General features: G+C 42.1%; 2 long non-coding RNA genes across 5 annotated transcripts in view; one reads left to right on the plus strand and one right to left on the minus strand.

The window, feature by feature from the left end:
* Nucleotides 1-950: 950 nt before the first annotated feature.
* The window catches only part of LOC110362180 (uncharacterized), a 47,591-nt gene continuing 36,290 nt past the window's right edge, over nt 951-12,251 (plus strand). For all 4 annotated transcript variants that reach the window (XR_010466274.1, XR_010466275.1, XR_010466276.1 and 1 more), the window contains exon 1: nt 951-3,019. This is a non-coding gene — a long non-coding RNA (uncharacterized LOC110362180). The remainder of the gene's footprint in view (nt 3,020-12,251) is intronic.
* On the minus strand, nt 4,330-9,695 carry LOC135575466 (uncharacterized). Its single transcript, XR_010466286.1, has 3 exons — nt 9,536-9,695; nt 8,680-8,789; nt 4,330-4,468 (listed from the first exon to the last, which is right to left on the minus strand). It is a non-coding gene; the product is annotated as an uncharacterized LOC135575466 (long non-coding RNA).

The following is a 12,251-nucleotide window of genomic DNA, read 5'->3' on the forward strand; positions in this document are numbered from 1 at the left end:
AGCATGAGAAACCAGAAATTCATAACTCCAGCAGCAGTTAAGATGGAGAAATAATTAACATGCCGCACAGGTTTAATGCTATGACATAGATTCATTTATGTGACATTAAACCTTTTTGAAAGTGTTGCTATATTTGCCTTCAGCTTTCTCCTTTCTAGCCAACACAATCCCAACATTTTAAAACCTCTCCTTTTAGGTCAGGTTTACCACCCCCAGATCCTCTCCCATTGCCACATATTCTTCTTGAAATGAGAACCCAAAGTGGCCCCGGCACTGCTGCTCTCCAGCCGCAGCGGATGCTCAGGAGGACACTGGGAGCAGTAAAGCGGGAATCCGCATCACAGGTACCCAGCAAAGCCCGCGCTGCCACAGCTCCAGCACATCGAGAAGCTGCATCACGGCCACCGCATTGCACAACAGGAGCCACCACATGTGAGCACAAACCCTCTGAGCGGGCACACGTGGCCCTGGCCCCAGACCAGACTGTGTGGCATTAAACTTCAGCTGAAACCTCCTCTCTTGGCAGGTGCGTGGCAGCCCTGGCCCCAGGGGACCGGAGCCGGAGGGACCACAGGTCCCCGTGTCACCCAGCATGGCCAAGCCGGGGCCCGCAGCAAGTGGTTAAAACAGCAGCCAGAGCCCAATGGGGCTGAACCCCGGGCAGAATTTATGGTTTGAGTCACGTGAAATGAGTCCTCTCCTAATCCAGCTTCTAGGATCCACCGTTGCGTCATTTTTTAGGAATCCCTCACACTGTGCAGTCTACTTGGTGAAAGCGCGAGGTGAAGCAAATTTGATTTAGTTTCATAACTTCTGCTGTTTCGACAGAGCTTCTTGCTGCCTTTTTGAGTTACTTGAATTCTACATGTGACAACCAGTCTGACCAACAGAGGACAGCACATCCATTTCTTTTAATGATCGAAAGATCCTGAACTTGGAGCTTCCATTCACTTTTTCGCTCAGGAAACGCGAGTGACAGGCAGAGCGGAGCAGTGTGCCATAAAGAAGCCAGCCAGCTTAGAAAGGCCTTTTTGCAATTAACTAGAGCCTGGTTTGAATTCCAAGAGATTACTTAAAATAAATCTGCTGCTAACCAGGCATTACTGCTAAGGAAACACTGCGGGTGCAGCTCTCTGCGAGCTGGCTCTGGATTTTGAAGCAATTGTTTACTGAGCACTGCAACAAGAGTTACAACACAGTCAGGAGTCAAAGCACATGAGGATGGTCAGGTGAACTCTGCTAATTCCCCTTCAAAACTGTGGACAGGCAAGGTGTCTGTAACTAAGTTTAGATTAAATGTGTTTATAAAACACCGACGAAAAGCCAGACTCCAGTATCTTTATTGCATTTGATTTGGGGCAGAGAAGACTCTGCAAGTCATAATGAAATTCAAAGAACAAACCCAAGGATTTCATGTGGCTGAGGGGAATTTCATTATGGAAATTCAATTAACCTGCAGGAGTTGCACACACTGAAATCTATTCTCTTTCCCCCAAAGCTGGCTATTGTGTTTTATAGAGCAACCTTTGCTATTCCTGGATAAATAATGTTTTATTGCAAATGCATTGACATTTTTATATAATTAATAGCATATAATAACATACTTATCTGTTACCACTTTGGGAAAATTCATTTCTGCTTCCTATGAAATGTATCCAACAGCGTATTTTTAAAAGACATGACTAAAGAAGGACTGGGGGTTGGACACAGGCACAAAGCGAACACACACATTTATGAGATGTGAGGAAGAACAGTGGTGCAGGTCTGCTGCAAGTCCCGATTTAGTTGTCAGGGCCTGATCCTGTGAATCGCTGAGCAGAATTATTTAACAGCCTAAGATACCACTAAGTCAATGGGGATGGACAGTGCTCAGCAGTTCTCAGTATTGAGGCCCTTAAATAAAAGCCAACCAACAAATTCCCGTTCATGTGAGTGACAACACCGTACACAGATACAGTCATAAGATGAATTATTCACGTCAGTGTAGAGTGAAAATGCAACCTGCAAAGCCTGTTTAAAGTAACGCACGAACATTAATTAGTGATACACGAGAGGGTTATCACTTGGCCCATTTTTCACTCATATGTGTATTCCTTTTATTTGCTGTGTGCACAGGTCTGATATGATGACATGGGGCAAAGTAAATACAGGAGATAGACATCTATAAACATTAGTAGAAAATGAAGGAAGGGAGTTACTGATTAGCTTTCTTCCCATGTGAAACTCCTGGATCATATCAGAGAGATGTGAGTTAAGGGTTTTACCATTCTTCTTTTTTTAACCATTATCTGATCAGAGAAGCATGAAAAGCACTTTATTGCTCGCTTGGTGTTTTTTTTTTTTCCTGTGCTAGGAGCCCTCTGCAGGAAGTGAAGCTGAATTTCAGAAATCTTCCCTTTCTGACGTCTCCCGAATTTCTAGGAATGCCCCTTCCCTGTTACTATATTTGGAGGTAGTTTCTAGGAAAAGAGCTGGTGCTGGGCCGGTGCGGGGCTCCCCGGGGCAGCCGCGGGCGGGCTGGGCCCGGCGCTCCCGGCGCGGCCGCGGGTGCTGGAGCCGCCGCGCTCAGCGGTCCCGGCGCAGCCCGCGCGGCTTTGTGGCTGCGCCGGAGGAACGAGCATGGAGAGCGAAGGGAAGGGGAGAGGTGGCTTTGTGGCAACAATGCGTGAATCTCCTCCAGTTATTTCCTGCTGGCTGCTCTTTTTTTTCCCTCTTGAACTTTTTTTTTTTCTTTTTTAAAGGAAGAGGATTTTAAGAAAAAAAAAACAACCTTCTGGATTTTTTTTTTCCCTCCGCTTCTCCCTCTCCCCCTCCCCTTATGTGGCCTCTTGTTTAGCTTGTGGCGTGACCGTGATGAAGAAATGTTTCTGGGCGCCTGGCAGGGTGATCTTTTTATGTAATGAGTCAGGATTTTGCCAACGGAAGGAGCCGGCTCGGAGCGCGGAGCGGAGCGCTGGCTGTGCCGGGCAGCGGGAACCTGCCAGCCCGCCGACCGCTGATGGACTCTGGCTGACAAGCGGTGAGTTGCGCTCTCCTTCCGCGCCCCCCGCCCGCCCGCGGGGAGCAGCGCGGCCCCGCGCACGGCCCCGCCGCCGCCCAGGCCCGCAGGTGGGGCCGCCGCCCCGCGTCCCCGCTCCGCGCCAGGCGGGCACGGGGGCCGCGCTCCGCCGCGCAAGATGGGGCGGCTCCGCGCCCGCTCCGCGCCAGGCGGGCACCGGCGGGACCAGTGGAGGGGGCGGTGCGGGGCTGCGCATCCCCCGCCACCTGCCGCAGGCCGCGGAGCGGGCGCGGAGGCCGGGCCGGGGTGCGGGTGCTGGGCGCCCCGGCAGCCACAGGTGTGCGGAGCTGCCGGGGCCCGACCCGCCGCCCCGTCCCGCAGCCCCAGCGCGGCCCCGGCGTTCCCGAGCAAAGCGTAACCCGGTGAAACAATAGTGAGAAAAAGCCTCTAAATCACCCCGACCGTAAGTCAGTTAATGCCCCGTTCACAGGCCGTGTATTTCATATTAACATGCCTGCTTGGCAAGAATCTATATCAACATCTCTGCGTTTGCCTTTCGAGATGTATTTGCCGGTTCCGGAGCGGCTCAGCCAGGACAGTGTTCTGCGGCTCCGTGTTCGGGTTATGGAAAGCACAATGAATGTAATAGTGGCTTTTCGAGCACAGCAATTAGTTTCTTTTAAAATAACTGACAGCGTTTACCTACTTCAGTCATCCAAGTGTAAACTATAATGCTTCTAAACTTGGATGTTATTTAGAAGTTCTGTTGGAATTATAAACTGAGGATTTAGAAAATATGTTCCTTTTTGTCTACTTGTCCTCTCACCTTTGAAATAAGTCATTAAGAAATATAATCTTAAGGGTAGTAAAATTTAGACACGCAGCCGAATACTTGAATCTACCGCTGTTAGTGGGAAAAGACCTGTTTCAAGTAAAGTGAAAGTGTTTTCTTGTTTGTTGTGTAAATAACAGATTTAGGATAATGACAGACATCTCTATAATGTATCAACTTCAGTCTGAAATACAGTGAAAGAGATAAACAAGTAAGTTGTTACTTTGAGAAGAAATCTTAATAGATATTTTGAATGCTGGGTCTAATAAATAACTGTTATTCTGGGGGAGTTCCGTGTCACTTTATAGACACTTATAGAAGGTGCCGCTTACCTGCTTAAGAAATAAATGATAAAATGTGAATAAAACCAAATAGTATCAGTTAGCAATTCCTGCTGTCCAGAAAATGAAGGAGTGTGTATTGCAACTTGGCTACAATATTCTCTTTTATTAGGCTGAAAATGACCCACTTCATAAGCAATGATTCTCTCAGTTAATTTGGCATATCTTACAAAGATACTTTACTTACAAATTGAATCTCGGAAGGTTGTGGTTCCAGAGTCGGGGTTTTGGGGGCGAGATGAGCTTATGTTTTATCCAACTGGCCCACAAAGTCCCGCTTTTGGTGGTCACTTTGTTCTGCAAAAGAAACCAGTACGTTATGGCTCTGACACGGGACATTGAACTTAGTAGTAAACTACTGCTGCGCTTAGCAAAAGGCTACTATATAAATAAATAATAACATTCTAACTTTAATGTTGTCTTCAGCTATAAATAGTGGGTAGAAAATACTATCATTTTGAAAGTAAAAACATTTTTTAAAGTTTTTGAACTATCAGTGGTGGTTTTCTCTTAAAAAAACCAGCGAAAGCCAAATAAAAAGTTACGTTTCAAAGAGGGGTCATTCGGTATAGGTGCACTGGGAGAAAAAGTAAGTCCCTAGGAAAGAGAGGCAGCTTAAACCTTGAAAACGTCATCTAAACATCAGTACATTTATATTGTCAATCCCCTCCTCAGTGTTTTTCTCACAAAGTGTTCAGTTTTAATGCATCTCTTCAACGAGCTGTTATTTTTTTACATGTGTGTTTGTGTGTCTACATGTGTATGGTCTGTATCTATGAATCAATTTAAAGATTACTAATTTTTGTACTGATAAAAGCTATAGAATATATTTTTATGAGTCAGGCATTGTAAACCTGAGCTTGGTAACTCTAAGTTCATGTTACTATTTACATTTTTGTATCAACAGCCTAAAGAATCTAAGCATAGTTTTTACTTAAAAATTATGTAATTGTGCTTTCCCCATGGGATTCTATTAAATGTTGAATATTAGTCGGTAGATAAGCTGAACTTTCTTGTGGTTCTGAATATACTGTACATGTATTTAAGACTGAATGAAACACATTGCACTCACTCAATGTTGTTTATAGAATGCTTCACATACACAGCATATGCACACAAAACACACACAGGAGCACCCTCTCAGTTGGTGTAAATGTGTCTGTCATGGTTTTGACATTTTCTGCCAGCTAATCACCTGCTTAAGTTACACATCAACATCTAGACATTCACATTGTGGCCACATTATCATTATCACATTATCGTTGCAGTCAGATTAATCTGAACTGCTGACCTACTCAGGCTCAGTCAATGTGAGTATTTCAAAAGGGCCTGGAAATGCAGCTGCAGTTACACTGTGAGACCCTGTTAAAGCCAAGTTGTTGGTATGTGATATATCGCATGGCTATATGCAGGATCTTTATATTCATACAAATGCGTATCGTGCTGAATTGCCAAGATTTTTCTGTGGAGTTCTGCTATTTTACATTTTATAGCAATATAATGACTACACACGTGAAATAGGACAGATCCAAACCTCAGTGCAGCAAATTCCTCACTTGTTTCAGACTGAAATCTGATGTGGAAGAGCTTAGGTCAGAATTGTGCTGCCGATGCACCTTTTAGCCACTATTTTGCATGAAATAATGCTGTTCAAAAGCAGTATTTATGAGAAGGTGACATTTTCATAAAGCTACAAATTTAACTGTAGAACTCTTCAATTTTTGAATTGTACTTAAATTGTGAACACGTTCTAGGCCTGGCCAGTGTCCCCAGTTGTCCGGTTGGGATTAGTTTCACTGCTGTGCTCTCCGCACCAGCATTTTGGGAACACAGGGGCAGAGATCAGAGATGAGAAGGTGGATCCATACGAGGATCTTGAAGGGAAAAGAGAAACAAACCCACATATCCCAACGGCAGCAAAGATCAGCTCTGCCCTGCTGGGATCCAGCCCTTGCTCCTCACCAGCTGTTACTGTAAAGCCCTTAAATGAAAACCTGTGATTTTGTGTGGCTGCTTTCTTGCGCACTTTGTTAACCAGCTGTTTTTAAATATTTTATTTTCTAATGGGTCCTATTTGATTCCGTATTGAAGATACATAAAATTCACATGCATTCCTTCTAGTGCCAATAACCTAGCTATAGAATTAATAAACTATTTAAATGATTGATGAGCAGTGTTGAGGAACACACACTTCTGTAGGCTTTCCTCATGCAAAATTTGTACTCACCTTTTTTTCCCTTAGTAAGCGTACGGAAAGAACTCTTGTTTGTCTCTACTGTGCAATACAACTACTATGGATATAATGCATATGTAAAAAACTTTATGTTCTTTTTATATGTCATACCCAAATTAGTGATGATCAGACAAAACAGTGATAGATTCCCTAAACATCTATGTTACAAAAATGTGATTTCTTTTCCATTGCTCTGGTTTTCCCACGAGTTTTACATGCAGCGTGGGGTGGTGGCCGCAGAGAAGTACGTGGAGTATCCAGAGCATCCATAATTAAATACCTGGGATCAGTCTGTCTTGCTATTTGAAATTAAAACAGAAAGCTACAGAAGATAAAAAGTAGACAGTACGCTTGGAATCAAAATTAATGTTCCTTGAGATAAAAACTGTCATGAATTATTGAAAAAATAATCTTTAGAAAGATCAACTACAATTACTTAGTGCATTTATAATTTATAAAATTGAAAGCCCTCCTAGCTAGATTTCTATTTAAAATACATTTAAAACTACATTATGAGAATAGCTTCTCTGTAGTTTTAGGCAAAGCTTTAAAAACCAGCTTGCAGGCACCGAATGAGCAGCAGATTATCAAACGGCCCGGTGTGTTTACTTTTGCAAGCCGTGAAAAGCGCGGGGTGCGCACAGGACCAGCGGCAGGGCTGGGGTGCCTCTGGGGCCGCGGTTTCTCAAGCGGCGCCTCAACCTTTGACACCTCCCGACCTCGTGTGGCAGCAGCAAAGTTCTGCGAGTTCTGCGCCTCCCTCTGATTCAGCCACCGAGAAACAAAGCAGTGAGGCAGCGACCCCGCGTTTGGGAGCTCATCACCTGGAACAACTGAACATGTTGCTTTAGTAAAGGCTACAAAATCAGTCGTCCCTTTCTATGAAGCTCTCCAGGGTTTTTCCAGGGCAAGAACACACACACACCCAGGGTATGATTTTTAAATGGTGTCTGGTTCTGCGCTCTCTGCTGGAACTTTACACACCAGCGCTGCTTCCCCGCCTAAAACCGGGACGCTGTGCCACGAAGAAAATCTGCGTGAATGCAGGGCGGTATGTGCAGAACGCATTTTTCAAAGGTACGACTCAAAAATCCTTTTTTATTCGCCTCAAATATACATTTAGAAGGTTATGAAGCAAAATAATTTTTGGTGGCTTTAAAATCTTAGGGGGCAAATATTGCTGACACCTGGCACCTGTGGTGGCACAACACTGTGAAACCTCTACTGAAATTAGTGAATTCAAGGCATCATTTGCCCCATTCACAGTGCGCATCAGTTAATAACTACACAAATCTCTCAGGGTAATGCAGTGCACATCAGTTAATAACTACACAAATCTCTCAGGGTAATGTGATACACTTTTCTCAGTCAAACAGTGCAAATGTGTAAGGAATTTGGTAAAGATACAAACATGGAAAAAAGAAACAGCGAATCAGCTTTTATTGCCTGTTGTCAAAATGCCCAAATAATTTCTGTTTCCAAGGCTGTGGTGCAAGGGCCACGTTCATGTAGGTGATGGGTGAGTGGGTGGGTGGTGCTCAGCTCGTGGCTTGTTTAAAGGACACTTCTATAACATGTACAGAATAAATAAAGATAATAGGAATAGAAATAAACCCACATCTATTACTGAGCTAACTTGCTTTGCGAGCTAGCTAAATACATGATTTCCTAATATACCAGATGCTTACATTGTTGACAGACATTAATAACTTTAAACAAAACTATTTTGATGTTTTCAGTTAATACTGCTGTAATATTTTAATGTAGCTGTTAATGGGGGAAGCTACAATTCACCAGTGTAATGCAATATTGATGCATTTTTGCTAGTTTAAGTATCTCAGCTTCAGTCAGACAGTCCCAATTCTTTTCCTGGAATCATTGCCTTCTGTGGGAACTAATATAACATCATAGGCAGACACCAATCAATTTTGGTAAAATAATAGCTTTTGTTTTGTAGGTCAAGATAAGAATTCCAACAAAACAAAAAGACAAGATGCCTTCTGTCATCTACAACAAGGCTCCTATAAATGGTTTTAGGGAAGGATGAGAAAAATCATTTCAGGATGTTTCAAGATTGGCCCATAAGGGTCGGTAAAAAGAACTGAATGCATTGATTTTGCTGAAGGGGTGTTTCTATTCGTTATATATTGCTGTTGTTAAAAATGCCCATTAAAGCCAGCAGAATCTACATTTTTGCTTTGACGCTGCTGCCATGTGTAGAAAAGCTTTGTTTTGTACCAAAAGGCCTCCTTCAAAACGCACAAACCGCACACACCTCGTCAGTCGGTGCCGGGGTGCTGGTGTCAGGCAGCAGCTGCTCCACTCAAGTCGCTGGACCTACATCCTCAGAAAATACAGGCGAGATCCCAGCAACACTTCTGGAATCTGAGGAAAGAACTGGGTTAATGTTTATATTATAACACTAACAAACAAAGAACAAATGTATTATGCAGAACACCATATTAAATAATATAGGAGGAAATGAGCATTGCTTTTTTCAACATTAATACGTTTCACTACAAGAATCCATTGAAGAATATACCTGTTAGGTGCTATTTAGTGTGGGTTATTTCAGAAGAGCAACTTTTCATTAGGCATGTCAATTGAACAGGCATAACAAAGTTCAAACATGCTGTTTTGCTAAGGAGATTTGTAAATATGGAGTATCCGGTCTCTACTAAATTGGGATTCCTCTTTGCATTTTCACTTGGAGTGGTCTTTCTGTATGTATGGGAAACTGCCCCCGTGGTTGGCTGCAAAATACTCTGAAATTCTTTAAAATATAAAATGCTATATGATTTTATTATGTATCATTTTCTTCTATAAACTCATGTTCATGGTGTCACTGAAGTAAATCCTTAAACATGAGAGATGCAGGTCAACTGTTAATGAAGATTGTTCTGGTTTATTTTTTGCTTTTTGGGAGATGAAAGAACAAAACTAGTCCAGGATTATCTGTGCTTTACACGTAATGTTTTTAGCTTCCCAATACTAATAGCATTTCTAAGGTATCTGCTTCAGAATTCACTTTGGTGAATGGACAGAACCATTTTATACATCCAAAGTAAGTGAGTGGACGAGCAGGAAATTATGAAATCTTCAAGTATTGTTGGAAAATTGTTCTAACTTACCAAGTTTTTCTTTATAGTTTCATTCTTGATGTTCCACAGCATTCACCACTTCCTGCATGGCTCTGTACCGCAGGGAAAATGAGGGACTTTTGGGGGCAGATGTGTTTCCATTACACTATCATAATGCCCCTAAAAATCCTTATTGCTCTTGCAGTATTCTTCTGTGTTGCTGGGCCTGCTGTGAACTCCTTGAAGACCTGGCTTATAAGTACAGCCTTTCTCTGAAAACACTTGGAAAAAAACACTGATTTTTATTTTGTTTATCTTATATTATTTTTAGTTGTGCTTACTGTTGCTTAAAATATAAATGGCAAGATACGCAACCACCTGTTGGTAAATGAATGTCATAAGTCATAAATCCAAGGGACATGCTGGTAACTGCGTGGTATTATGAAGAGGAATATGTTTTGGCTTAAGAGGGAGAGCTGCGCTCTTTTGATATGACTAACTTGTTTTAAACACGAGAATTTAATGTGTATGTCTCTGAAAACATGACAGAGGTTTTGCAAGCTAATTTGAATGACTGCTATAGTGGACTTCACTTAGAATATTAACCGCTTTTGAGGACATGAATCAGGACATTTATCAAATGAGTAGGTCTGCCTAGTAATTTTGTTTAAATTCAAAGCACAAAAATATTCAAAGCAAATTTTCCTGCAGCCTCAAAATAAATTTACAGTTAAACCTGGAAAAGGTTTTGTGGGCTGTGCAGGGCAGTGCTGGGACTGCCGTGTGCTCAGTGTGCTCTTCCCTGATGGGCTTAAAAGAATATCCGATAGATTTACAACATCACATCGTCCCTCTGACCATGTCGAATATCTTCAAATAGCCTTCAAAATATTTGGTGACTTAGGACAGAAACTAGTTGAGTAGATTTTTCCCCCCTTGCCCCTTTTATACTGAATTTAATCCCCAAGGAAATGCTCTTCTTCGTTCTGCTAAAGGAGTGTTTCCTATTTTTTCAGGCAGGAGAATCTTACAGGTTAAGTCACGTCCTATAGGTCACAAAGCAAGCTTGCCGTTATGACTGGAACCCAGAACTTTTGATGCCCAGATAAATACCACAGTAACAAGAAAATTACTTTCTAGAAGGACAGAATGAGCTGCGTTACACAATATTACATGTACAGGTCAAAACATGCTGGCATATGCATGTCGACATCCAACATTTCAACGAGCTACAGCATTTCAAATGTATGTATAGACAGAAGGCAGGAGAAAAACTAGTCAGTGTATTAATTCTAAACTTTTATATCAATCCTTCAGTGTTTCTATTTGGACCACTGATGTCGAGATGATTCCTAGCACCTTCTGGCATCAATGAAAGTGTTACAGCATGGACTGGCTCGAGTTACTTACAAGGCCTTAGATTAATTGAATTCTTAATGTTATTAGTAAAGGTTTTTGCCATCTGTCTGCATGTATAGCCTGTAGGTCTGCCCAGCTGATTCTCCCATACATACCTACTGACAGGCTGCAGCAGTCGTCACGTTCCCTCTGAACATGCGGGCTGCAAATATGTAAAAATGTATTTATCAATGCAAAAATATTTGCTCAGACTTAGCAATCCTGAGGTTAAATGCAAGGAAGGGAATCAAAATCCGTAACGCTATAATCCAGTCTCTCTTATATCAAATAGGAATCACCTGACATACAATTGCATTTTTTACACATTTTTATCACCGAATAATGAGCCTTAGAAAATGAGAGCCAAGCACATGCTTTGAGATGTGTGCCTAAAGCTTCTAATTCAAGGTCTTACTTCAAATTGTTTAAGTATTTAAATCACTTTGGATTGAAATAGTCTGTCACAAAACCCTCTGGATCTGCTGCGGCCCCAGAGGAAGGACTGCAAAACTCATCTGTAAAACTGCCCGCTAAAGCTAAAAGCACTTTGTCTGTGCATAAGCTGCCAGTAGGTTTCAGTATTAAATATTTTGTAAAAGATAACTTTGCTATCTGGTTGGTTTTTAAATATGAGCAAAGCAAAGATTTCTGTTAGGCTCTCCTTAGGGATTTGGATTTCTTTTAATTACAGGACCAATGTCTTTAACATGAACCAAAAGAGTCACAGTGTTTTTCTCAAAGTTACAACAGTAGCGACTAGGTAATATTTTTCAAATAGAATTTCCACAGTGGAAAAGACATTATATGTTTGTTACGTGCCAAGAAATGAGTAATACAAGAATACTTCAATTCTTTTACAAAATGGAAGAGCATTAACAGCATTTTAGTTTTTTATTGTGTAGAAAGTTTTTGCGATTACCAAGAATCTCTTAATAGAGAAGCAAACAGCAGAAAAGACAAGCGGTTATTAAATTGGCTGAATAAGACAACCCCATTGCATTTATGTATTGAATAAGCCCATTATTATCTCAAGTTTTGAACATAACCTCAGCTCTACGTAGACTATTTAAAATGTTATTCAGATTACAGAACTTGGCTTATCCATTTTACTGAAGTTTATTTATCTACTATGTTATGGGACTTCTGATTCATTAGCTCCAGATTCTCACTGAGGTATGATGGTGTTAATTCTGCTTCTGCCAGTGCTGAGGGGACACCAGTGCAGGTCCCTGTGCCATTACCTGCGGGACACGCGTCTCTGTGAGAGCAGAATGGGAGCTGGGTGCAGCTGTTCCTGTGCCAGGATGACGCTGCTCCTGTGCCAGAGTGACGCTGTTCCTGTGTCAGGGTGACACTGCACCTGTGTCAG

Source organism: Columba livia, chromosome 15 (assembly GCF_036013475.1).
Source record: "Columba livia isolate bColLiv1 breed racing homer chromosome 15, bColLiv1.pat.W.v2, whole genome shotgun sequence".
Lineage (NCBI taxonomy): Eukaryota > Metazoa > Chordata > Aves > Columbiformes > Columbidae > Columba > Columba livia.